Source organism: Apus apus, chromosome 20 (genome assembly GCF_020740795.1).
Source record: "Apus apus isolate bApuApu2 chromosome 20, bApuApu2.pri.cur, whole genome shotgun sequence".
NCBI lineage: Eukaryota > Metazoa > Chordata > Aves > Apodiformes > Apodidae > Apus > Apus apus.
In genome coordinates this window covers 1,640,206-1,665,871 of record NC_067301.1, presented here as the reverse complement: position 1 = coordinate 1,665,871, position 25,666 = coordinate 1,640,206, and the positions used below count along the sequence as shown (strand labels likewise).

Sequence of the window (25,666 nt, the reverse complement as noted above, 5' to 3'; positions counted from 1 at the left end):
GCCAGCTATCAAAACCAGAAGATGCAAAGTTGGTCCTAAAACAAAAGTAATTTATTAAACAAAAATGCCAGTTGCTCTTATTGCTACGACTAATAGTTGCATTACAGAAGTGTCATGGATACAATCTGACCCCGTCATAGAAGACTAAAACCAGACAAGTAAAAGGTATTTACTGAGAATCATAGGAAAGACTTCGCAGTCCTTTCAAAAGAACTGTCCAGAACTAAGCTGTACAACCCACTGGAGAACATCCTGCAGGGAGTTCTTCTGAGCTGGCAGAAGAGATGGACAAGGTGACCTCATAGATTTTTCCCCCATCTCTGATTTCTGTTATTACATAATTCCATCTTGATATGGGACCAGAGGATTTGACATCTGCAGCAGAATAGATCAAAAACTTAAGGGCAAAACATCACATGTATATTGGGAATTGAGGACATGTATCAAACTTGGGTTAATAATACCTCTTAAAAGCCTTAAATGGGAATGAAGATGCAATGAACGTGAAGATTGGACGTGGTTTAAAAGCACAGTGAAGATGTGACCAGATGATACAAAGCAGAAGATGGCTTGTTAAGTGAAGTTTATCACTGCTACAAAGCCACAAATACACGTTTTCAAATGTTGTGCTTTCTTTAGCATAGGAAAGAAAATGTCTCTTTCCAAAGCAAGATTAGTTTCCAAAATTTCAGAACTTTTCTGCTCCTGCAGGTGTCCTGGAATAATACATTTTCTAAAGCATTTTTTAAATTAAAAATAATAAAAACTCTGATGGAGCTTTCTTGGCTATGGAAATCAGAACAGTTATGAAAGAGCAATAAAGCAGCCTCTCTCCTTTAGCTGCCAACAACTCCAGAAACATGTTTGCTGGAACCCTGACCCCTTACACAGAAAACATTAGAACAACTGCAACTCGATACAATTAAATGGTATTAGATTCAAAGTTTGTGAGGCCAACTGGCTTTTATGATATATTTCTTGGTACTTAAATACTAATGGAAACACTCCAAACTTTTGAAAAATATATTTCAGATAGGTTGACTGTTAACTCATTTTTTAGAACAACTGCTTTAGCAACTGCTCATCCTGTCTGCAGAGAATGAAAACCAGACATGGCATTTCTACTGCTCTGCACCCAAGATACTTCTATCTGCATTCACCACTCCTTGGGAACATATTAAGAATGGCAATATTTGAAGTGTTATGGATGAAGCTTTCATTGCACTTCTTGGAATACTTGTATCACAGCTGTAACATGCCCCAATTCTCTTCATTCCCTAACTTAGCTTAATATTAAAAGAGGTACATAAATCTCACTCTAAAGCAGAAAGCCTTCAGCTATAGCCTGTTCTGTGTGACACACTTTCTGTATGAAAGAAAAAGGGGGACATAGGCCAGAGCAATAACTGTGGCAGAAGGATTTTGGTTTGAGATTAATGAAGTTTCTAAAACTGTGATTCCTGTGCAATCCTTCCACCTGTGCTAGACAGGGACTGCTATCAAAAGCCCTGCATCAGAAGAGACAGAAGCTGGATCCCACCAGCTGAAGAACTAGAAGTACTGTAGAACAGGTATTGCTGTTAGCTAACCAAAGAGCATCCAATGAAATGGACTGCCTTCTGCTGGATATTCAGTGCATTGTTTACAATGATTTGGAAAACTGAGCTCAGCTGCCAATTATACCACACTGGCACTGGGAAGCAGTCTGGCCAGCAATCTCAGCAGCAAAAGCAAAGTGAACTTTCCAAGGTGGAAACAGGACGTTTTCTCAACTTCTGCTCTTGAAATACTCAAGAAACACAGTCCATGGCTGTCACTCCAGCACCACCTGAGAGCACGTGCCATGGACCACTGCTGAGCACTCCTGCAATCACAAATCCATAAACAATTAAGACAGCTTCTGTCACCAGATGTATGCAATTGTTTCCTGTGCTTTCAGCCTTCTCAAGCTAAGTCCACATAGTTGAAAAATGACTGGAGGACAGTCCAAATGCACAATGACAAGAAGTGCCATAGCAACATTCTGCTTTCTTCACCCAAAGATCTCAAAAGTTCAGAAACATTGTAGACTTAAGCTTTTCCATCTCGATGCAGGTGATATTTTACCCTTTTTCTACTGCTTTTGCTTCTCAGAGATAATTACTCTACAGAAGCTCATCTGCAGCAGATCTAGGTACAAAGGTCACGTATTCTAAATTTCAGTTCTGGTCTGTGTAGGACCACCCAGCAGTCTGTTCCCTTCAGGTCAGGGATACAGACAGAGATAGAATATTGGAAAGACAAGATCAAAATCTTATTCACAGACACTTAAAATTAAAATTTCAGAAGTCCAGAGAATGACTACACATGAGGCAGACACTTCCATTGCAGAAAGACACAAAGATGGTTGTCTTAATGCCCATTTAATTTGCCATGTAAATCACCACATAAATCTTTGTGACCATGATCAAAACTCACAATAAACACAACCAGAGCAGGATCCCCACTTAGGCTTTTGGCCAAAGACAGGACTATTTATAGCATTCATAACAAAACATGTACCTTACCATGGCAACCACAGCCCCCATGAGCTACCACTGAGACAAAAGCATTGCCTTCTAGAAAGGCACACACTGTTGTCAAACCATCCTTCCAGAACACGTTGTTTCCCAGTTTCCAAGCACATATTCCTCATCATTGATCCTTCTGAAACATTATTTATCGCTTTTCTATTAAACATTTGCCTCTTCTTCATAGAGGCAGAAAAGGATCAGAAAAGAAAGGATGATGGTTTCCATTTGGCAAGCCAAGTATTCCAATCTTACATATAATTTTCAAATACTAATTAACAAGGTTATCTGTACTAGGAAGCCTAATAAATAACAGAGGCTTGTAATCTGAAAGTTTTGTGCTACAGCCTCATCCCTACTAGTCAGCTGAACTATCTACTGGATAAGAGCCCTGGCTGTGGGGTTCGATCCTCTGTACTTGCTGATGACTTTGAATGAAACTTTGTTCTTGATTTTGGTTTTCTCTGGAAGAATCCAAGAGTTTGAAGGTAGGTGTGAGTCTGGCCCAAGAATGGGGGCATGGTCACTTCATGGACTAAAGGCACATACTGGCCTGAAAAAGATAAGGGAAAGTGGGGAATTAAACTTTTAAAATGGGGAAAGAATAAAGCAAAACCTCCCCCAAACAAAGAGTTTCAGTACACAAACAGGGAGAAGTGACATGAAAAAATTACAATCATAAGTATATTTAAATAAAGTATTAAAAAATTATACAATTCCAGTGCCAAATTCTGTTATATCTGCTAAATCACAACTAGAAGACAACTGTGATCATTAAGTAGACAGCATGACAACTTGTGCTACCAATTAGGCCTATAATTCATTAACATATACAATAAACTCCTAAGACAATATACACTTAAAGTAGCAAAGACACCCCAATGGTAATTTAACCAGGGATTTATGATACTATAGCATTTTCATAATAGCTGGTGTACCTGTAGGATACTTTCTCTCAAAAGCTCTCAGGTAATAAAATAAACAATAGGCCAAGTCCCAGAAGAAATTCCTCTTTATGCAGATGAGCAGTGTTAATAGCTGCAATGGGACTACTCATGTATGTAAAATTGGATGGGTACCAATATGTGTGCAACTCCCAGGAGAAGCTGCCATGACTGCAGGACTAACACAAACAGGCCACCAAGCCACTGTAAGATTTGCAATAAGAAAAGTAGCGAATAAAGCTCAGCTGAGAACTCCTAGGAAAACAGCCCTCAAATCTGTTGTGTCCACCCATACCAGATATTCAAGTACAAAACCTTCTAGACAGAAATTACAGCCTTCAACAGACTGACAATCAGATTAGGAGACAACCACTGCTCTACACTCAACTGACAGAAACATGTGGTGGTTTGTGCAATGGAGAGAGCCCAAGCTGGACAGCCTGAAAATCAAAGTAGTTATTTACACAGTGGAAATAATTTTAAAGGAATACTGCTTTCCCCAACAGAGCGAGATGGAAAAGCAAGAATTAGCACAACATCTCTGAAATATTTTTAAGATACTACATCCCTTGCATTGATGCTAGAAAATAATATCCTAACTTACAGATCAATCTCTCTCTGACCCTGAAGCCTCTTCATGTGCAAATCTTTAATGAGACCTCAGACTGCAGCTTTTGGTGCTAGCTCAGAATTCTGAGCAGAAAAGACATTCCTTACAGGAACTTGTGGATAGCAAGATGTGGGGAACGCCCTATCTTCTTTACCCCACATAAGACTAAACAAAAGATGCCTTTCAAGCCAGCAAAACAGGAGTGACGCCTTCACTCAAGGACAGAATGAGCAGGCCTCTTGCCCTGCAAGATAGGTGCATAGCAAAGGAACAACATAAAGGTTATGATGACTGGCAGAAGAAAAAACAATAGATTAAAAACGTAAATATACATGGCTAATTCAGACAGTGGTATCTTTTGGAACAATGGTCTTTGGTCTATAAAAAAGAAGAAAGAGGAAAATCTGCGGGGGGGTTTTAGGACTCTGCTCGCCCTCTCTGCCTGCTTTGGACAGACCCCGCTGCAGCACCTGGACCTGCTTGGACGCCACTCCCGTGCTCGAAGGAACGGAGAAAGGGGGGCGCCGCCTGTGCTCGCCCCGCGGGGGTCGTGCCCGCTCCCTGGAACTCTGCCTGCCTGGACCGGACCGAATCGGACCAAAGAAGCCAGCCCAGCCTGCGTCTGCCACTTGCCACGGGACCGGAGTCTTGCCCGCCAGTAGCAGGAAGGGGTCACCCCGGTTACTGGGACGCCGGCCCCCTTGCAGATCTCCAATTGAGCCTGCCAGCACTTCGGACGATCAAATTAAGGAAGGAAGGTAAATATACAGGCACACACGCACACACACACATACTTTTACCTTCTTACAGGGCTCAACTCCTACCCTTTCACTCCATTGGTTTGCACCTCTCCTGAACCTTGATCCCTTAGTATGTGTTATCTCTTAATAAACTGATTAATTTACAAACTAAACATTGGTCTCAGTAACAATTTCTGAGCGTGGTAGGGGGGGTACTTTAATCTACCCTCTAAGAAACGATCCCACACTCAGGGCTCATTTATAAACCTCTCCACATTGGGGGGGGGGGGGAAGTCGCGAAAATATCCTGACAGCCGGTAGCTCTTGGTACCGGCCCGCGACACAAGTAAATCAATCTAACATCTCCTAAAACTCAATGTCTCCTGCCTGTATAACATGTTTCATTGCTTCACCCTGTGCATGTAAAAAGGATCAAAATGCAGGGTATTCACTCTGCACCTTACAGAAAATACCTGCTAGCTACTCCATTTCTGGAGCATTACATTACCCAACCAATTGCCTTTTTAAATATCTGTTCCCCATCTGCACAGTGTAGATCAGGAGCTACCATGTATTCTGTATATTCCAGAGAGAGAAGAAGAAGGGCAGACTGGTTTTACTCCAGCAGCTTTCAAAGATAACACACTAATTTAAACTTTTTAATCTGAGCTGTAATTACAGGGTTGTTTTTTCTGTTTGCTTGTGTGTTTGTAGTGGGGTTTTTTTGAATGTAAAAGCTCCTATAACTGGTAAGCAGACAGACAAAAATAAATTAGGATCTCTCTGATTACAGAGAAATGTTTTAAAGCCTTAAAGAGGTAAAACTGAATGGAAATCACGAATGAATTACTATAGCTCTTTGAGTAATCAATTCCAATCACTTTTAATGATATAACTTTCCCTTCAAAGAATTACTTTCACCTTATAAAGTCAAAGCTTGTAACCTCCTTAATCTTTAATAGAGCCTGCAACACTTACTACCAGGCATAGAGGATCTACAAATTGGAAGCCCTGTGCCATTATCTTTTTCCAACAGACTCTTTTGACGATCATAAATAACACTAAAATTACCATAAAAATTAATAGTACCACAGTTAAAGAAAATCATTATGTAAAGGTTTATGAATTTTGCAGCCATTTATAGACATAAGTTAATGAGCCATAGGCTTTCCAGAATATGCTATCAGGTATTTTTCCACCAATGAAAGTTTCAGATTTCCAAATCCTTCAGAGGTCACCAACTTCAAAAATAGAATAGAAAGTTACTGTTTAATACTAATGTGAGTAAAAATGAAACAGAACTATTATAGCAAGTATCATGTATGGCAATTTGAACAGTCTAATAAAACAAGATACGGAAAATCTACCTTGTCAAGGACTTGGAATGAAGGAAGACAAAACTAGAACTATATAGATGATTATGATCCATTTTGAACCTTCTCTGTGTATTTTAAATTTACAAGTATGCAGATTCTTGGCTTTAAGCTAGACAGAAGTTAGGATCAGAGTTTATAGACAGCAAGCAATTGACAGATTTACCGTGCCCCTTGTAAGTATGCTCCAAAAAAGGTTACTGTGCATTTTGCAAAGCAATGTGTGCACAGAACATGCATTTTGACAACAGTAAATAAGTCTGATCTTCCATTCTATGACTCTCGTGCTGTATGCATGGGATGCTTCAAGCTCACACTCACAAAACTATCAAGGATGCATGACTCCTCCAGTAACAATGGTCTTTGTTTTTTTTCACTCATCTTTGTAAAGAAACCACAAATATTCGAGTTGTTAAAATGGTAACACTCGCTACAGCACAATAAATAAGTGTATATACATCATCCATTTTTAGGAAACAAAATGTGGAGCTTTTTTAGTCTTTTCCCCTCCAGTCAGGTGATATTTCCCCTTTGACAGTAACTGCCAATTCCGTGACTTAAACAAGTAGGTACAACCTCACCAGCATCATCCAGTGACATTATTTGATGTGAACTGATGACCTGGACTCAGTGGCTAGCACACTGCCCTGCTCCTAATCCTCTGCAGCCTCAAGAGCAAACACTTATTCACATTTTCTCATGCTATTGGCAGGTATTTATTTTCCAAGTAAACTTCAATGGAAGCTCCCTTTCAAGAGACTCTGCTTTTTGGTGTTGTAAGAACAGAGACTAAAGGTTCCCAGAGTCTTGTTTTAGAGTACCAGAAACAACAGAATCCTAATTAAAAGTAGCACCCAGAATTGTCAGATTCTTTGTTGTCAGACAAATTAGACACTTAAACAAGACACCAAAGATCAATGTTTTGAAAGAAAAAGTTCTAGGAACATTTGTCTGGCTTCCTTTACAAATCCTAGAAGCAGTTTAGGAATGGACACATCTTCATGATCAATACATTCAGTACTAAAATTATTCCATGAACCAGCCTCTACAGCTCTTCATTTGATGACTATAACACAGACAAGAGGAAAAAAGATATTTACCTTGTGATGTCTTAGAATTCTTGATGAGGTGCTGATCCTTTTGTACCTTTTATTCTTTGGATATCATGCAAAATCTAGAGATTAAATATATTGTTACTCCAAATACTGATGCTTACTTACATGTTGAAGAGAGCTTGTTATTAGCTCCTAAAGACAGTCAAAGACACTTCCTCCTGTAACGTGTCTTGCACTGGTCACTTTAATGTGAAATATTTGGCTACTTTCATAACAACATAACAAGATTCAGATCCTTCAGGCTGGATTTTCAAAAGCTTTCAGTATTCTGAAACCACATTGCCTTCTTTCTCAAAACAAGCCAAACATTACTGATTGATGTAACAGTTTGAAAAGACTTAAACATATTTGTGAGGTAAAAGAATTATAGTTAGAAAATTATAAATAAGGAAGTAACAACTAGCATCCAAGTCACAGTCACAAATATGTTCACTGGATACTACAAATTCACTTATATTAAAATTGTGTACCCATTAATCACATTTTATAGTATACATGGTGATACTTTAGCATATGTAACTCTTTGTAGATAACAAAGTTCATAACACACTGAAAAAAGCTAGAATTCAAATAGTTATCCTTGTATTTTGTAAAAATAAATGCTTGTCACCCCTGATGAGCAATTAAAATGAAAAAGATCCTCTCTTCTACCATTTATTCACTTCTTCCCTACTTGAAAGTTATTAGGACATACATAATGTAAAGCACACAGTAACATTATTATTATTAGGAAGGCATTTAATTGCCTGCTTATGTCCCATGAAAAACAGACTGATATAGTGACACTACATTGTACTTCACGGGAAGCTGGATTTAAAGGAGATTATGTGCTTAACTTTTTATTTTACCAGCATTTCAACATCATTGTTGAAAAACTCCTGGCAATTAAATGACCTTTATCCTAGAGGAGAATGCCTCAAGACTGCTCTATAACACATGACACGAGATGGAATAGGAATGGTGTTTTTCAAAAAATAAATCAATTTGAGATCCACTATTGAATGTTGGTCATGAATAAGAATCATATACAAGTAACAAAATAGTTTACATGGCCTAGTTACCTTGTAATACTAGGAATTGCAATGACAAAAAATCAAGGACTGCATCTTAAATATACATTCAAACTTTACATGTACTTTTTCAATGGTAAAACACTGAAGACAAAAGATAAAAATGACTTCACTTTAAAGGGAGAAAGAAGATGATACATCCCAAGAGTCAAGTTAAAGATTCAGAAGTCAGGGCTAGGAGGGAAAAGGAAGATAAATAATTTAGCACTAAGCATAACTAAAGCCTGTCAGTCTGCCAACTTTAAGAGAAATAAAAGGGTTTACAAGAATCCTGAGCGTTTTTACAGAACCTCTAGGGTTTTGAAAAAATAAATCCAGAACAAGAAAAGAGTTCTGAAGTATTCTGCATAAATAGATTTTAAAGACACCGATTAGATTGTAAGAATAACGGTATGGAAAGATTCCTTTAGCTGCAAATTAGACTGTTCTCTGGTGGTATGTTTGCCTTCCTCTACCATCACCAGCTGCTTCATCAGTAGGGCTGTTTTAACAGATGCATCACCTTGTCAGAAGCTAGCGAAGATGTGCTCATGGGAGCCCAAAACATATCAGTATCTTCCTAAAAAATAGAGATAAGCCTATGGTTGGCATTAAGAGTACAGGCACTGCACAACACACACACACACACATTCTTTTAAGACTAATCACATGTTCATGCTCAAATACCATGCTAATTGCCTTTGAGTTGAGTAACTTGTGTGTTGTGGAGTGTCAATATTCATGGCCTAAAACAACTAAGCAAATAAAAATCTTAGTAAGACTTGGCCACTCACTCTTGGTATGGGAAGGGTTAGGGCAGGAGAGGAAGACAGAGGAAGCTTTGCATTATTTTCTTTTCTTTTACTTTTTTTTCCCTCTCATTAGCTTTTTTGCAGGAAGAATTGTATAGCCAGGTCCTTTGAATTGCATAAGAACAGGAGTTAAACTGCACAACCTGCACCTATGTAAAGAATTTCAATTCCGTATCATCATCACTTCTTCCTTTAAACTAAGATGTAACCTTGTACTTCATTGCTCAGGCAATGTTAACTGGAGGAGAATCACAGAAAGGAACCAAGTTCATTTAAGACATAAAGCAATTTTGAATTGCATTGATTACAGTGATCAGTCTATCACTTTAATGTCATCTCAGCTGGCATTTATTAAAAAGACATACATGTGACAACCCATTGATCCTTAACACTGCAGCTGAGATAAAAAGTCTATTTGCAAAGGAAAATTACTTCTTTAATTAGAAACCAAGTATCATTTTCCCTTTTCTTTGTTAGAACTTCAGCAGCCATGGATCAAATATATCATGGGAGGGGTTGTAGAATCTGCCATCTGGTTTAAGTCTTTGTAGTTAATCATTCAAAGTTGCACAAATGAGCACTTGAGGTGGGACAGAAAACAGGTATATTCACCTGGATGAAGGCACTCCAGCTCACCGGTGCTTATAAAAGCTTTCCAAGGGAGTGCTCCACTGCTTGGTGACTCTGCCAGAAAACTGAAGCTCAGGGAACAGGGTCCTTCTGCTTTATGTCCCTCTGCACAGAGTAAAGCAGCAAAGAAAAGTTGCTGTACAGTCTTTCTGTAAGATTTTCAATGAGTTAACCTGGCTAGGCATATACCTCTCCTAACAACTATTTAATGCAAGTATTTGCAGAAAAAGAATCCAGCAAATATTTTTCAAAGAATATACTGTAGAAATGAGTGAATCTTGCCAGTCATTTAATCTATATGGAAACAATAAATCTCAGTCTACCAGATTTTCCACAAGTAGATAAAATGATAAATGCATCTGGTACACTGTGAACAACACCCTGCTCAATAAATTCCAGGAGGATTCGTTGTTGGAGAACAGAATTTTGAAGACTAACAATTTAATCTGTGGATTTACAAAATCCTATTTTTAAACACTCTGTTTTCTCTTTGTGTAAGTCCAAAGTAACATATTTGGAAAACAGGGGCAGGAAGATCTGAACTGGGATACTAGAATCATGATTGTTCAGCTGAAACTGAGAATTTGGGCTCCCAAAGTTAGGTTGAGATGAAAGAGAATTCCCATTATGTTCCTGTTTAGGTGGTATTTTGACACAGAGCCAGGCATTTACAAATACAAAGAGCCTCAGTTAGCAACTTCTATGTAAAGATATTCAGGTTGTGTCTAGAACCTGATGAAATTATTCCAAATATTTCAGAAGTATCAAAAAGTTTCTCTTCAGGATAGAACATTTTAATTTTATTAGTTCACTAAAGGTAAATTATGTATGGGAGATCAGGGCCATACAATGTTCAACAACAGAAACCAAGAGACTCGATATCCAGGACTATTGCTCTAAATACAAGTTACAGTTGCTGTACAAAAAGAACAACACATTAAAAAAGCAATGGATGAATTAATTTCTGCTCAATTCCAGAACCTAGTGTAGGATGATGCTAATATCACCTAATAATATCAGGATCAAAGATGAGTGGAATAAAACTTCCAATTTTAGATGCTCTTTATCTGCAGGTGTGAATGTATAATGAATTCTTGCCACTGGCTCCCTATTATAAATCCCATGATTTTCTACTCTATAACAGCAGTTTCTACAATTTTCTTTTGGCACAACCTGCTTGAAATATATGACAAAACAGCAGGTTGCCAAAATGTTTTTCTAAATTATCTACTTTGCAAGACAGCTTCCAAGTGTGACCCTGATGAATCTTATCATTACTGTTGGAACAGAATAAACATGAAAGAAAGAACCCACCTATCATTTACTTACGTAGGCATTGCTTAGTTTCTTTTACATAGTACTTCACATCCACACCAAAGGATTCATTCCAACATACAAAGCCATTCAGATCCCGGTTAAATAAAAGACCATTATTGGGTAGGATAGAATTGCCTGGTGCCTATTTTTGAACCCTGCTGTCTCAGACAAGTGTAATGAATCATTTGGTGTCATCTCAATTAACATGCTATCTCTATCAACTGAGCTGCTCTTCCTACCCATTCCTTGTATGGAACTCTCTAAAAGAGATGGCAGAGTTTTTCCAGTGGACAAATCCACCTTCTGGCAGGCTCCAAGTATCAGGATTTGACCAGTTTCAAGACACAGAATAAGGCTGGATAACACTCTACTTTATCAGATAATTTTAATGGTAGAGAGAGGCCTTCCTTCGCCACACAGCGATGATTTAGTGCTTACTGGGGAAGAAGTGTTTACATGCAAAAGCTACATCAAAAATGGGGAGGGGATCACCAAACATCTTCAAAAAAGCTCTGAATTAAGGTAGATTCCAGCTGACACACAAAGTTCCAAAGACTTCTCATTTTTCATCCTAGCATGACATGCCCTGCTACAAACACCAAGAAACAGACAATAAGGATTAGCAGAAGGCATTCAGAAAGGTTGCTGAGGTATACATTAAAGTGAAGGAAAAGTGAGCATAAAGAGAGTTAACTGTGGTTTGTTCCCTCCTCACTGCTCAGTCTAGGAACCCTTCCATATGCTGTGTTCTATTTATTATTTCTGCATTGCATCAGGAGGGAAATATTCACACTGAGCCACAGGGATTAAAGATTGAAGCTCTAGAGAAGTCAGATCATGTCAGTCATATCCAGCTGTTTTCAATTCCAATACCTCACACCTGCTTTTATTTATTATTCCTGGGCTAGACAAGACAGGACTAATTTTTCAATTTTTGAAAGCTTTCTTAAGAAAGACACAAATCAATCTATTCTTTTCCATTTTGCCTCTGCAATAGCCCACCAAGACCACACTAAAACAAACTGCTGACATAGTGAGGATCTGCCCCTCAGGCCGGGGTGGACACTGCCCTCTTCTCTCCCAGCACAGGGACACTGCTGTGACAGGGAACAGAAAACCATCAACTGCCAAGGCTGGCTGCTGGCATGGACCCTGAACCCCATTGACTCCCACAGGTTTCAATCACCGTGTTTTTCATTTACATTGGAAATGGATTCAAGAGGTTTGGGTGGCAGTGAATTAAACTATTTCATGTCCTCCTTGATGCAGCCAGGTCTCCACTTGTTTCAAGCTCCCACGAACTGTTTGCTGGCAGCCCAGCTGAACTGCAGCCCAGCTGAACTGCTCTCCTGTTCTCCAGATCACACTGCCTCAGCATTTGATTGTCCTTTTTTATCAAGCCATTTTTCCAGACAGGGACTCATAAGTCATTCTTTTTGTAATCTTCTCTCATGTCACAGGCTAGTCTTATATTATGATCTTTCTAATTAACTGCTCAACAGTAATTATTCAATCACATATAAAATGCGAACCAAATGTACCAGAGCTCCCTGTACTTCCTGCACAAACATGTCCCCATCTGCAGTTGTCTCATATACCTACCATACCAGGTTATTAATTGCTGAAACAAACTTCTATCTTGCTTGCAATTCCTTCAATTGTTACAGGTGAGGTATTCAGCTCCTTCCCTTCTTCACAACCTGATGCTCAGGGTATCAGGAGTGGCCAGACTATCTGACTCACCAAGCACCAGAAAACACAAGGGAGCAGGGAGCCTCACAGTGACAGCAGAAGCCAATGAGGAAACAGTTATTTGCTTTTGAACATTTTAACTGTGAATATATCTTGCTTTCTTGGCAAGTCAAAACACGGATGTAACATGAGGTACTTCTCTCATTAAGAAAATTTGGAGTTGGTGGTTTGTTTTTTTTTAAATAGGGCAATATCATGCCAATAAATGAACACCACTAGAAACAACCAATGCTGCTTGATGAGCCAACATAAAGCAGTCACATAAAACACTGTGGAAGTTTCATCAGTTCATGAATTCTCTCTGGATTTAATTTCTCAGAACAGAAATGAAAGTTGCTTTGTCTTTTCTAAACTAGCCTTGATATCTTTTAAAGACAAGCTATATCAGCCAACCACAGCAACAGGCAAAGACTTACTCTAAAATAGTTCTAAGACTAAAAAACTAAGACTTCTGTTCTCTTCTTGTCCAGTAAACGGCCAATGACTTTGACCTACAGCCAATAAGTCATTTAAAGTATTGTTGATCTAAGATGGATGGTGATCACTCAACTCCTTCTCATGATTTTTAGCAAATCATTTCATAGCTATATTCACCTCATTTTTTCAATCTACCAAGGAGGCAGAAAGTGTTCCCGCACCAAATGAAACAGGCCCTGAAGTTCACAAAACATTTCAAATTCTTGCATGAAATTTAGCACTGAAACACAAAGTATTATAGTTTGTAATTAAAAAATACATGAGGAAATGCTGAATACATTTGCATTAAAAGGCAACTCCACCCCACTACTCCTTAAATGCTAAAGGATACTCCATAACAAGAACAACCATCAGTCTCAAATTAGAACCAAACTGATTCATTAGAATTTGGGTAGACTCTAAATAATAAAACACACCTATAATTGCCACAACACTGAGGTGCTGCAAGTGCTACCCAGTTTTTGGAGAAGTAATGTGCACTTACTAGAGAGACATCAAGGCAATTGTCCATAATACAACATTAAAAAAAATATATTGTACAGTTTGCAGAAGCATCAAGTCTCTATTCAAGTGTAAAAAAAATTAATTGACTCCATCTGTATTGGCCTAATGACTGATTAAATGACTAATCACGGAAGTCTTAATTAAAATCATTTTTCTGTACAGAAGAGGATGGAGGGAGGAAGGCAATCATTAACGTGTTATAATGTATGTCAGATTCCATTTGTGCCATTTACTAACAGCCATCAAATGAATAATTATGCACAAGGTCATTCTGTAAACTTTCTGCATCCATCAGGCTGATTGGATTTGGGCTGGGTGCTTGGCTGGGTTCTGCATGTGGCTGCTTTTTTCCAATCACAAACCAGGTAATTAATATTGCTCAGAATAAATAATAAAGGAAGTTGACATTTCCTCTTCCATCTTCGCACCAGCCAACCCAGATTCACATACAACTTCTACGGGTTGATGGGTGAGGTCCCAAAACGTCATGCATTAAATCAAGCCCATCCTTCTCAGCTCCTCAATATTCTTCTAGAATTGACAGGGATCCCTGTCAGACAGTGAAATCCTGAAATATGCAAGGAATTTTTCCTGCATGAATAAAATGACCAGGCAATTAAATGAGTCCTTTTCAAGCAAAGCAAAATGGCCATATAAAATGAAAAGATTATTTTAAGTTTTATCTGCTGGCCACCTGACTCCCCCAATGCATAGTGACCTTTGCTATGGAAAAACAACAAGCTGCTTATACCTCAACAGCTGAGACCAATCTATTTAAAACAATCTATTAAAATGAGTAATGGAAGAAAAAAGTGTGTCTTGAGATTAGATGAACAAACGTTCCACTTGCATGTAACTCCTAATATCCACCTACAATTTTGAGGAAACATTACTTCTAAAATGCTGAAGTCCAAAAGTATAAATTGTAACACAGAAAATACTTTGCTTGCTGTCCTGGAATTTCAATAAAATCGTATTTGCAGGCACAGCAAGTCTGCCATGTCGTGAGCTGCAACAATTAAGCATATCCCAGATGAAAATACACTCTCTCATATATAACAGTTCTTATAACATTAAAATTAAATATGTCTTAAAGGGGGGGGGGAGAATTTGTATAGCTCTGTCACTATTATCATCACTTGTCCAATTCTGTAAACGTTACTTTTCTTCAAAATCCTGCAGTCAAACATCCAGTAAATACTTAAAGTAAATACAAACTCCAATTAGTTTGAATTAATTATAACACAACAAGTAGTGAAACTTGACTCTATGTACCACATAACTGAAGAAAACAAATATGTGACAACAAATCTCTGCTTGTAGTAACAGTCAGTGTCACATATGAAAGAAGTTTATTTTACTAATATAGAAATTGACTGATAGATTTAAACTAAATTCAGTCATTCTATAAATGTAATTCAGAATTTTAAGGTGGCTCCCAAGGCTTAAAACCAGCATTAAGACTCAAATGTGCCACTCTATAGAATTAATGCATCTTCGTTTTACCTTCATCTGAAGACACACATAGTTAAAACAATTACAAAATCCATCAAGAACCAGACCAGAACACTCCAAAATAAATAACATACATATGGCACAGTAAATCTTTCAAAACTTGAAGATATTGTTATGGAATAATTCAACACAATCTGCACTATTATGCTAATGCAAATGAAAAACTTGCACAACTACCTAAATTACAGGGTGGTGTGCCATTCTTAATCTTCACAGAAATGTAGGAGTTCCTGTTTCAATCATTTCTATTGTTTGAAATGCACCAGATGATAATGCAGTGGCTGCCACTGTAGGCAGAGACTGACTTCTAGGTGAAGCTAATTAATGACTCAATGTATAACTTACTGTGGGTTTGAAGGAATTACTAGGGATTGGTGCAGATCAATGTGAGGCAATGGCAAGTACATGAAGTACTGTCTGAAACTTCAGTATTGTCTTTTTTCTGTGTACATTGCTTATACAGGTCATTCCTGATCTTTGACTATATAAAGTACTTAAGACAAAGACAAGCACTGCAAGTACCTGAAAAGGTAGATCCCCCTTCACAGCACGTGTGAATACCCTTCACATCACAGTATAAAAGTCTAGCTAAGCTCAACTGAAAGACAGCCTTCTCCCTCTTTCTTTATTTCTTCAAGCATTTAAAATAATATATTAAGGTATCTTACGCCCAAGGACCAGCCACAGAAGAGAGATGGATTCCTATGCAAAAGCACCTCCAGCTTTTCTAAATCCAGAAATCTGGGAATTTGCAACTCTCTAGGCCACTTAATAGGATAAAGCAAAAGAGCTTCACACTAAGGGGTTGGAGTGCTGCCAAGCTATGCCATTTTAACACAACAAAACAAAAAAAACAAGAGTCTACACTAAATTCCTTGGTCATGCTGCAAAAATGAGGGAGACAATTGTTGCATGTGGTAAATGAAGCATTTCTGAAAGTGCTTTAAATAGTTAGGTACTCTGGTTTCTGTATGAGCCTATTGTACAGCAAATAAATTAAAGCAGTCACTAGAAAATTGACCAATAAGCTGGCTAGAGTAAAAGTCACTTTCATCACAACCTAAATAATGGGAAAGTTAAACAATACCTTTTTCTTAACCCCTCTCAGAGGATATCTCCATACTCATTTTGTCAGTTAAGAAATGCAAAGCAGATATCCCCTATTCTGCTATTTGTTTTTACAGTGAGCACAATTTCTGCATGAACGTCCAACTGTATTTCCATTCTTTTTGTGTCACAGAAACCTCATTTACCAGTCATTCTTCTCCATATGAAAAGATCTATAATGAGGAGTCTTTCTGTCATTGCCCTGCTCCTCTGAGTCAGGAATTTTCATTTTCCCCTAATACTTGCTGCTGTAGCTGCAATTTCATTTACTGTCATACCACAGCCTTAATGCAAGCACATCTGTGGCTGGAGCAAGGAAGACATTCAGTATTGCTGTCAGAGCTGCACATCGATTCCATGGTTATGAGAAACCAGACTTATTTACTGTGTTCTCACATGGTACTTACAAAAAGGAAGGTTTATTCACTGTACTTGAAATGACAGTTCATTCTTCAAGTTAATCACTCAGCAAAAATATCTGTATGAGAAAACAAATGGAAAGGCAGAAAGTTTTTCAAAAGCTAAAAATATATTCTTAATTTACATCTAAGCAGTATCATGACAGATTACATTTTGTTTTGAGGAAATAACGCTGTTCAAAAAAAATTACTATTGTTCCCTAAAAACAGTAAAAGCACAGAAAGCATGCACTACAGTTGGAGTTTATTTCTGATGCATTAACACTAGGAAGGGTCACAAGATACTACTTTATCACCTAATTCTGTTCTATTCAGTAAATTCAAAGTAGTGGGTTTGGGGTTTTTGTTTTGTTTTTGTTGTTTGTTAGTTTTTTTTTCCCCAGAGAGCAGGGATTTTCTGCTCTTCAATAAACTATAATTTTTATGTTGTCACAGTTGTTCAAATCACCCTTGCAAAACTTGACTAGCTTAGTAAGCAGAGGAGAAATTTCTCTACCCATTGTATTTCTTTTATTTTTAACTATCTACATCATTTGTAACGCAATTATGGAGGTTCATTTAAACACATCAGTTTAAAACTAGCAAGGTTAGGTGTAATTATTCAGTGTATCACAGCAACACAGAAATCAGAGCAGACTGCAAAACTAAAGTGAAAAACCAGGTAAAAACCTCCCACACCTACTTCATTTGAAAGAGAGGAAAAAAGCTCTAATAAAACAAGAAAAGCAGTTAAAAGAAACCCCAAACATCCAAAAAACCCAACACCAAACACTCTCCAAATTGAAGGACTGAGAAACATTGTTTCTCCAAGCAAAAGCCCAGGTTATAAGGAAGTACAAGATGTATTGGCATAAAATGTGAAAGACAGTATCATATTTCAGTGGTCAGCTAAGAAGGAGACAGCACCATTTGTCCAAGAAAGTAACACCAATTAGCAGTGGTGTGTTGCAAAGAGAGAGAAACTGCAGACAGCTTTCTCCAGCTGAGCACCAGGAATACTGATTCACACATACCTGCTGTCTTCCATTTTCTCCTGTGAGACTGTCATCTTCTCAGCTTTCTCAGCAGATATCCTGCCACTTGGCTTTTTGCCTCTGCTCTATACAGGAAAAAAAAAAAAAAGTATTTCTGTAATGCTTAAGGAAGATGCCAAAAATGGTGTAATTTATGATGTGCTTGTGTTTTGCTTTGTGTTCATAAGTTAACATCAAATCCAAAGTCATCAGCACTTGAATACGGTGGATTTTCATTTACATATATTATGATTCTCTCATTCTTTTCTATTATTTATTTCTTTAAATAAAATTGGATCCTGGTCACTGAACTATTAACATCCCCTATGGTGATGAGAGCCAAATAATAAAAAAAAATTAAAGCCAGAATGTACAACTCAACAGTCAAAGGGGAAGTATTGGTCTCCAATTCTGTGGGGTGGAGTGTGAAAGATAATATTTTAGCTGCCAAACTTCACCCTAGCTATAATACCTTAAAGTAAGACATTTCCAGTTGCAAATGCTGCAGTCATCTCCACAGTGCCATAACTTTATCATTATAGGGCAAGATGAAAGTTAAGTCTTTCCCTCTGCAAGGGCAGTAAGTAACATCTTTCCCTCCATTAGCTTTTGCTGTAGCAGCAGTATTTATTCTTGGGGCAATGAATGAGAACCACACTGCTCACAGTATAACTCCAGGTTCTTTATGCACTAACAGTTTCAAAAAAGTTCCTGTGTAACTAAATTTAACCCATTTTAAAATTGTTATTAATTGTGCCACACAAATCCAAAGAAAGAGCTTAGCACTGAGAAGATACCTTGCACAGTGCACTGTAGTCAAAAGGCAAGTATACCTGTCATCAGGGGTGGGAAATCAAGTTTTAAAAAAAGGGAGGGGACCCCATTCAATTTATTTTCTATACCAGTGCAGAGAAGGAACATCACTGACCCTTTGGGAATAAAGGAGAGATGAACATTTCTAGTGCAAATATGTTTTCTGTCTGACACAAGCCCTACCCTGACACACATGAAAAAGCAACAATACATACCTGGCTTACTAGGAATGGCAGAATTATTTATTATGTTTACAGTTGTGAAAAGTCTTTTAAAAAGAGGAAGTGACATTGCTGTTAGAACTACAGAAGAGTTACTGCCTCAGGTAATCCTTCTCTAAGACAGTTGTAAGTACACAAAGTAAATAATTCTCCATGCCAATCTTTAGCTAAAATAATCTCAAAAGTAAGCAGCTGTTCAAAGAAGGTGTTTAAGACCAATGGTTTCAAGGTGTCTGACAGGATTTCCCATTAGTCATTTCAGAAATCTTACACATCCATAGTCGTACTTGTGCTGTCCCATGTTACTGGTGATGTGGTACCAAGAAGGTTTAGACAGTTAATGAGGTAGTATTTTGCCTGGCATTAAATACACTACCCAGACAAGTACTTGCTAAGGTTTATAAATTCCAGTTTCACATGCTTTCAAAGTAGAGCTAAAGTATTCAATGCAGAGAATCACTCCTTAATTACCCTCTTCATGTTAATTTCAATTACAATAATTATTACTATCAACAAGACAAAGATTATGTGCCACCTTGGAGAGATAATGCCAGCAGGATGACTACTTTCATAACAACCATTTGAGATAGGGCAGCTTGACCTCTCTGTGAGTGAAATATCAAGTTATCTTTTTACAGCCAATTCAATTACAGCCTACTAATCACTTGTGTAGGACATCCAGCCAGAAGCTGGGGGCAGCTGGGGAAAGCCAGAAAAAATATTAGCAGTGAACAAGCCTCAGTAAGGGTGAAAAGGCAGTAGTTCTACAGTTGCAGATATAAAGGTTTATTAACATCATGCAAATAGTCATTATATCTTCGTAGCAGACTAAATGCTGTGATACCATCCTCATTTGACTGAATTTTTTTGACAAATATCTAATCAATCTAATATAATGCAACCAGAATGAAATTTACACCTGGCACATTAGTGGCTAAATCAATGTCCTTTGAAAAGGCTCCACCAGGTGCAAATTGCACAGGTATGACTGTAACAGTACAGTTGGTGGCAATCTATGCCTTGCCTGCTAACACTGCTTAGTTTTGTTCCTTTTCACCATAAATCCTGTCTGGGAAGATACTAGCATTCCCAAACAAGTACCCTATTAAACCAAAACCCTGTTTTATAAACACACACAGAGCAAAACTATGAGGTCAATTTAACTCAGTGCTGCTTTAAAAATACAGCCAGTGCTAGAAAATGGTGTTCAAATTACCTATAATAAAAATAAGCCACACACAGATAGGCTGCCAGAGTCTAAGAAAAAAGTAAAAAGTGTTACTAGCACCAGTATAATTGTAGGATAAACAAACCCCCAAAATCCTGAACCAAGAAGGCTGAGTCATGAAGAATTCCAAGCGTGTAGCACCAGTGTTTACTCCCCAAAATTATCTTCTTAATGGCTGCATTTAAGTTTTCACATTCAGAAAATATGCATTAGAAAGCACCAAGAGTCAGAATGCACATTTATATAAAAAAGTTGCCCCCATTTACATCAACAGGTTCAAAACTATCTTAGTTACATATGATGGCAAAGGAAATGAACCTATCTGCCAGAAGCCCAAAAAATCTCTGGTTTAAAAGACCCTTGGACAAGATTAGTTAAATCATTTAAGAACAGATTATATAAATGTTCAACAGGACCTGAAAAAGAGAATCAAATGAACAGCCTTTCAGCAGAAGCAGTAACTCCTAGGCAGAGCACTGCTCCACTCAGCTACTTATCACTGAAGTCTTTAGCCAATTAGATCTGAATATTCACTAAGAGATGTGAAATACTACAAATCAGGTAACAACTTCCACAGAATTTCTTCTTGTATTTGCAATATTAATCAATTTTGCTTCAAAATAAGCCAAATAAACTATTTCTAAAAGAAACTAGAACTTCTGTAACTATGTCCAGACAAGTAGTTATAAAGCATGAAGAAAGAGCAGTGAATCTTGCCTTCTGTATCTTAATACAAGCTCACTGAGTTAATCTCTCTATTACCACAACCAGATATTGCAATAGTTTCATAGCTACATCTCCTCACCAGAGCTTCTGCAGCAAGTGGCAACGGAGCCAAAACCAGCCCATCTTGACCCCTGACACCAGTTCTTCTGGGGTTCAGGCAGGAACCTGAACTCCATCTTCCAGCAGGGATTCTCCACTACAATTGGTCACTGCCTTTAAACGGTTAGAATACCTTTTCCATATGAATTCAGTATTAATTTCCTAAGATCAAGTGGTTTTAAAGAAAAAAAGAATCACATCTTACAGTGAATATCACTAAACCCTTCTATTTTTGACCCTACATTTATCTTCTCTGTATAGTAACTTCAGTTAACTAAAGGCTTTTCTCATGAAAATTACTTTTATCCATATTAAAGCATTCTGTGGAAAGGCTTCACTCAGAGGGAAGGTTCATCAAATCCACTAAAATTATAATAATTTATTAAAAGTAATGACTACTCTGTATCTGTTTTCCCAGGCAGCACTTCAGCATGTTGTGTATTCCAAACAAAGTGCTATTGCATAATCATTAACTCTGCTCTACGTAGATCTGACGAATATAATGAAGATGCTGGTAAAAGGCAGAACATTCAGTGTCCTGTGGCCAGACAAGACATACAGATCTGCACATTAAGATTACAGGACAGATTTCTGTTAGCATTTGATGCAATGGTTTGAGATGTGTAAAAGAAAAGCAATGTCATTATTTTATACTGAGAAAAGCAAGACCAGAAGGAAGTGATCTGTCCAAATCCACCCAAACCATTTGGGGGTCAGAACACAAAACTTCTTCCCTCCTGCCCCCATGTTGTATTCACTGGATTATGATATTATACCAAGCAACCATATTTTCAAGAACTATTGGACTAAAATTCCTATGAACTTCCAAAACCAAGGGACTAACAGGCATTTTAAAAGCCACACAATGGCTGCTGAACCTCAGAATCTGCCACAGTGAAGACTGTTCTAAAACTGCAAACACATAAAACTGCCTTGAAAGTGAGAGGAAAAATTCACCCAATATTTTTATTTCATTTAAATATGATGTAAGGTTATCTTCAAATACAGAATTTATTTTTTTTTAAATCTTCTCAAATCCAATTTAAAAATAATTGTTTGAGACATACATGCTGCAGCCAGACAAACCCAGTTCTGCAATTACCAGCACCTGCATTACAATTCAATGGATTTAAATTGCCATGGGGCCATGGCAGATACCCTCCTGACAACAATTAGCATCAAAATGTTCTGCAGTTTAAAGCTGTGGGTGGGAATTACAAAAGGTTAACAGACTAAATATAAAAATCTTTTTGAATATAAAATCAATGTGCTTTGTTACCAAAACGTGGGTACTGTAATTTAACCAAAATAGGGTCTGGAGTATCTGGCAATCATCCATGTGTGAGCTTGGCTTTTCTTTTCAGCAAAATGCCAAGCAGCCAATCTGAAAGTTTAAAACAAAACAAACCTCAGGGCAAAAAAAAAAAAAAGACTCCAAGAAAGCATTTTATACATCTATGTTTTGGTTTTTATTTACTTTAAGCTTAGCATCAAAATGGACACCACTCTTACCACGACTAAGAATGATCTTTTTATACAGTCAAATTCAAAATCCAAAAGTATTTTATTGCATTATTTGAAGAAGGGAAATATTCTAGTGGTCAAAATACAGTATGCTGGAAGTTTCTGGATTTGGTTGAACTCTAATAATGAACAGTTTACTCAAAGGGTCGTTATTATATCAATATCTACATTTTCATAAGTGGCTTCTACTTCTGCGTAGGTAAGAGGGGAAACAAATAATAATGATAAAATAATAAATTTTTTTCATAATGCTTGGAACCACAGCTTTGTTTTATATAGACTGAAAATACAAGCAGAACAGATGACAACAAAGAAATTCTGCTCATTAAAAGTACTATATCATAAAATTGAATTTGATGAGAACATAAAAGCTTAATAGGCATTAGGAAAAAGAATCTTCAGTAAAAATACAAACTAAATCTAAAATTTTGTGTAGGTTGTCCTTTGTGGGTTTTGTTGACAAGATAATGGTCATACAGGAATTTAGGATCTAGATAAACTCAAAGTAAGAACTTTACACAGAAGTTTAATTCCTTTTACCACCCAATAATTTACTTTACAGGTAACAATTACCTGGGGAACATATCATAGGCTACAGAAGTAGCAACAAAGCAAAGCAGATAAGGACTTGTACAGGTAGATTCCAACTTCAAATTGATGTCTTGTTAAATTGAGTTAACGTGGATGTGCTAGACACATGCTGGGACTCCTTTTATCACAATTAGTGCAACATCTCCAGCACCCTGTGCAAGTCTCACAGAATCAGCATGTTTAGCCCAACGTTTCTAATTGCAAAACAGCAAACAGGTTAATCATCACTTTGTTGCCATGTTGTATGCTTCTCATCATTACTTCTTCTTAGATTCATCTGTGAGGCTCCCAGTGTACTAGTGCTAACACTGGTCTAAAAGGTGAGCCAGGTTAGCAGCTTCTATACACATTCTAGTACAAACAGGAGTTCCCTTCCTTCTGCCCTAGCCCCCAATTTCCTACTACTATAGAATATTTTTTTTAATCAATATTAATGAATATCTTAATTAATTTTAAGAATGGCATGGAGAAATCCATGGGAAGCAGTGATTATCAGGAGGGGCTGCACATCAGTGAAATGCCCACAGGTGGGCTCCAACAGACTCATTGCTATGCCCAAGTTAAGTGTCTTTTCAAACTTCAAGAGAAGTAAAAGAGAAACTGTTAAGAAAATAAAGTTATGGCAGACAGTTTATATACCAAATTTATACTGAAAATGAAAACGTATTTCTCCTTAAATAACAAATTTATATAAGCCCAAAATCTAGTAGTTCTTTCCCACATTATATGTGGAGGGGTGAGGCTTCTTTACTGCAGTGATAAGTTCACATAAAATTCCAAATAAAGTGTTCAAAACTAAAATAAATATAAATCAGCTAAAAAAAAAAAAAGGCAGAAACTGCTAGCTGAAATGCAGGCCAGAGAGTAACAAAACTAAATTAAAAAACAGAGGAGAAACCTAATTATAGCTACACTTTCCCTCTGCCTCATCCAGGAGTGCCTATAAAGTGCCACATTTAAATTATCTAATTTTGCAGAAATTCTTTATTTATCACTGCCTGCAGGAAAGAGAGGGTACAGTCAGAACCTTTTTTTCAGCAGAATATTTGTCTGTAATGGAAATTACTAACAAGTCTTCAAAGAAGTCTCTGATGATCCTCAGGCTACCTCTACTGATGATGTCAAGAGTTTTAGCACTGAGGGCTTCAGTGGAGAAGCAGGAAACATGGATGGCGAAGTGGGCTTTGAAGTTACCTCAGAAAAGCTGACACAAAATATAAAATAAATCATGTTCAGGCTTGATCCCACAAACAGATGTCAAAGGGAAAACTTCTATTGACTTCAAACATGAGCAGAATCAGGTCCTCAACAATGAATCAAAAATATAGATTGTTCTGAGTCTGCATGATTAAAAAAAATCAGCAAGGCTAAAAGAAGGCACCTGATGGTGTTATTTCATTGTTTAATAGAGATTCTCTCCAGTCAGCTGTCCAGAGTATCCCTAATATGACTAGAAACTAGGTATTCAGTGTTGGGGGTTTTTGTTTTGAAAGATACTTACTTGCTGCTGCTGCTTCCAATAATTGACACAATCATCTATTTTCATATTAAAACCTTACTTGAACTTTGATATTAAAACCAAACCATTCTTGTCACCCATGAAAAGATGTTTCATGCTTTTTCACTGAAAACACTACTAACATGCACATGACTGACCTATTACATTTTCTTTTAAAGATCTTCTCACTCCTGGAAATACAAGTGATGACTCAGTTGTTATGGTAACTATTTTTCTTTTTTTTTTTTTAACTAACACATGACAGCCTGTGTGTCATCTGATGCTGCTCCTGAATTAAGTTATTTTTGTCAGATAGTCTAAAAAGGCTTATTGGATGAAGAAATAGTGGGGAGAGAGTAAAACATTCTTCCCAAGTACCTTGCTTTGGCAGCTACAAAATTGCTCCAAACCCTTACATGTCCAGCTACATATGAAATGATGCAGGTTTGGCTTAGCCTTCCTACATCCTCCAAAGAGAAATTATAATATTCACCCTCCTTTTTTTTATAAGCTTCAATGAATAAGTTCCCGTAAAAGAATCTTGGTCATCATGTAAACTCTCTCACTATTGGGGAATCTAAAACTTCCATGATCAAAATGTGTACTGACAATTAAAGGAAATCCCAAAACATTTATGCTCAAGTTATTTCTGTTACAGACTAATGTGTATTCTCCTGAATTATCAATGCCATAAAGCAAGCTTCAGCACTATTACAAAGCAAACCCCTTTAAACATGGAGTGGCACAAAATAATTTTTCCCCTCAAACTATTTAGGCACAAGCATAATTTTAATTCATTAAAACATTTATTATGTGATTAATGCATACAGGCAAGTTTTTGTTAGCTTGGACTATGACTTTATGATACAAAGAGTAGTTATTTTTCAGTCTTTTTTTTTGTTAAACTACCTACAATTCCATAAGCCCCAATCCTGGAAATTCAACCTTGTTTGTCTTGTATCCTGCTTAGCCAGTAATTTTAATGTAGGTCTATCAGATCTATAATCTTTCTGCTTCAATGAACCAGTAAAATCATCAGT

At 37.3% G+C, this 25,666-nt stretch overlaps 1 long non-coding RNA gene across 4 annotated transcripts in view; it reads right to left on the bottom strand.

Moving 5' to 3' along the window:
• Window positions 1-25,666, bottom strand: part of LOC127392824 (uncharacterized) — a 101,707-nt gene that overhangs the window by 63,274 nt on the left and 12,767 nt on the right. For 3 of the 4 annotated variants that reach the window (XR_007891342.1, XR_007891345.1, XR_007891344.1), the window contains 4 exons: window positions 17,927-18,012; window positions 16,902-16,972; window positions 9,805-9,927; window positions 7,317-7,390 (listed from right to left, as the gene is read on the bottom strand). This is a non-coding gene — a long non-coding RNA (uncharacterized LOC127392824). The remainder of the gene's footprint in view (window positions 1-7,316; window positions 7,391-9,804; window positions 9,928-16,901; window positions 16,973-17,926; window positions 18,013-25,666) is intronic. The other variant, XR_007891343.1, reaches the window with a different exon arrangement.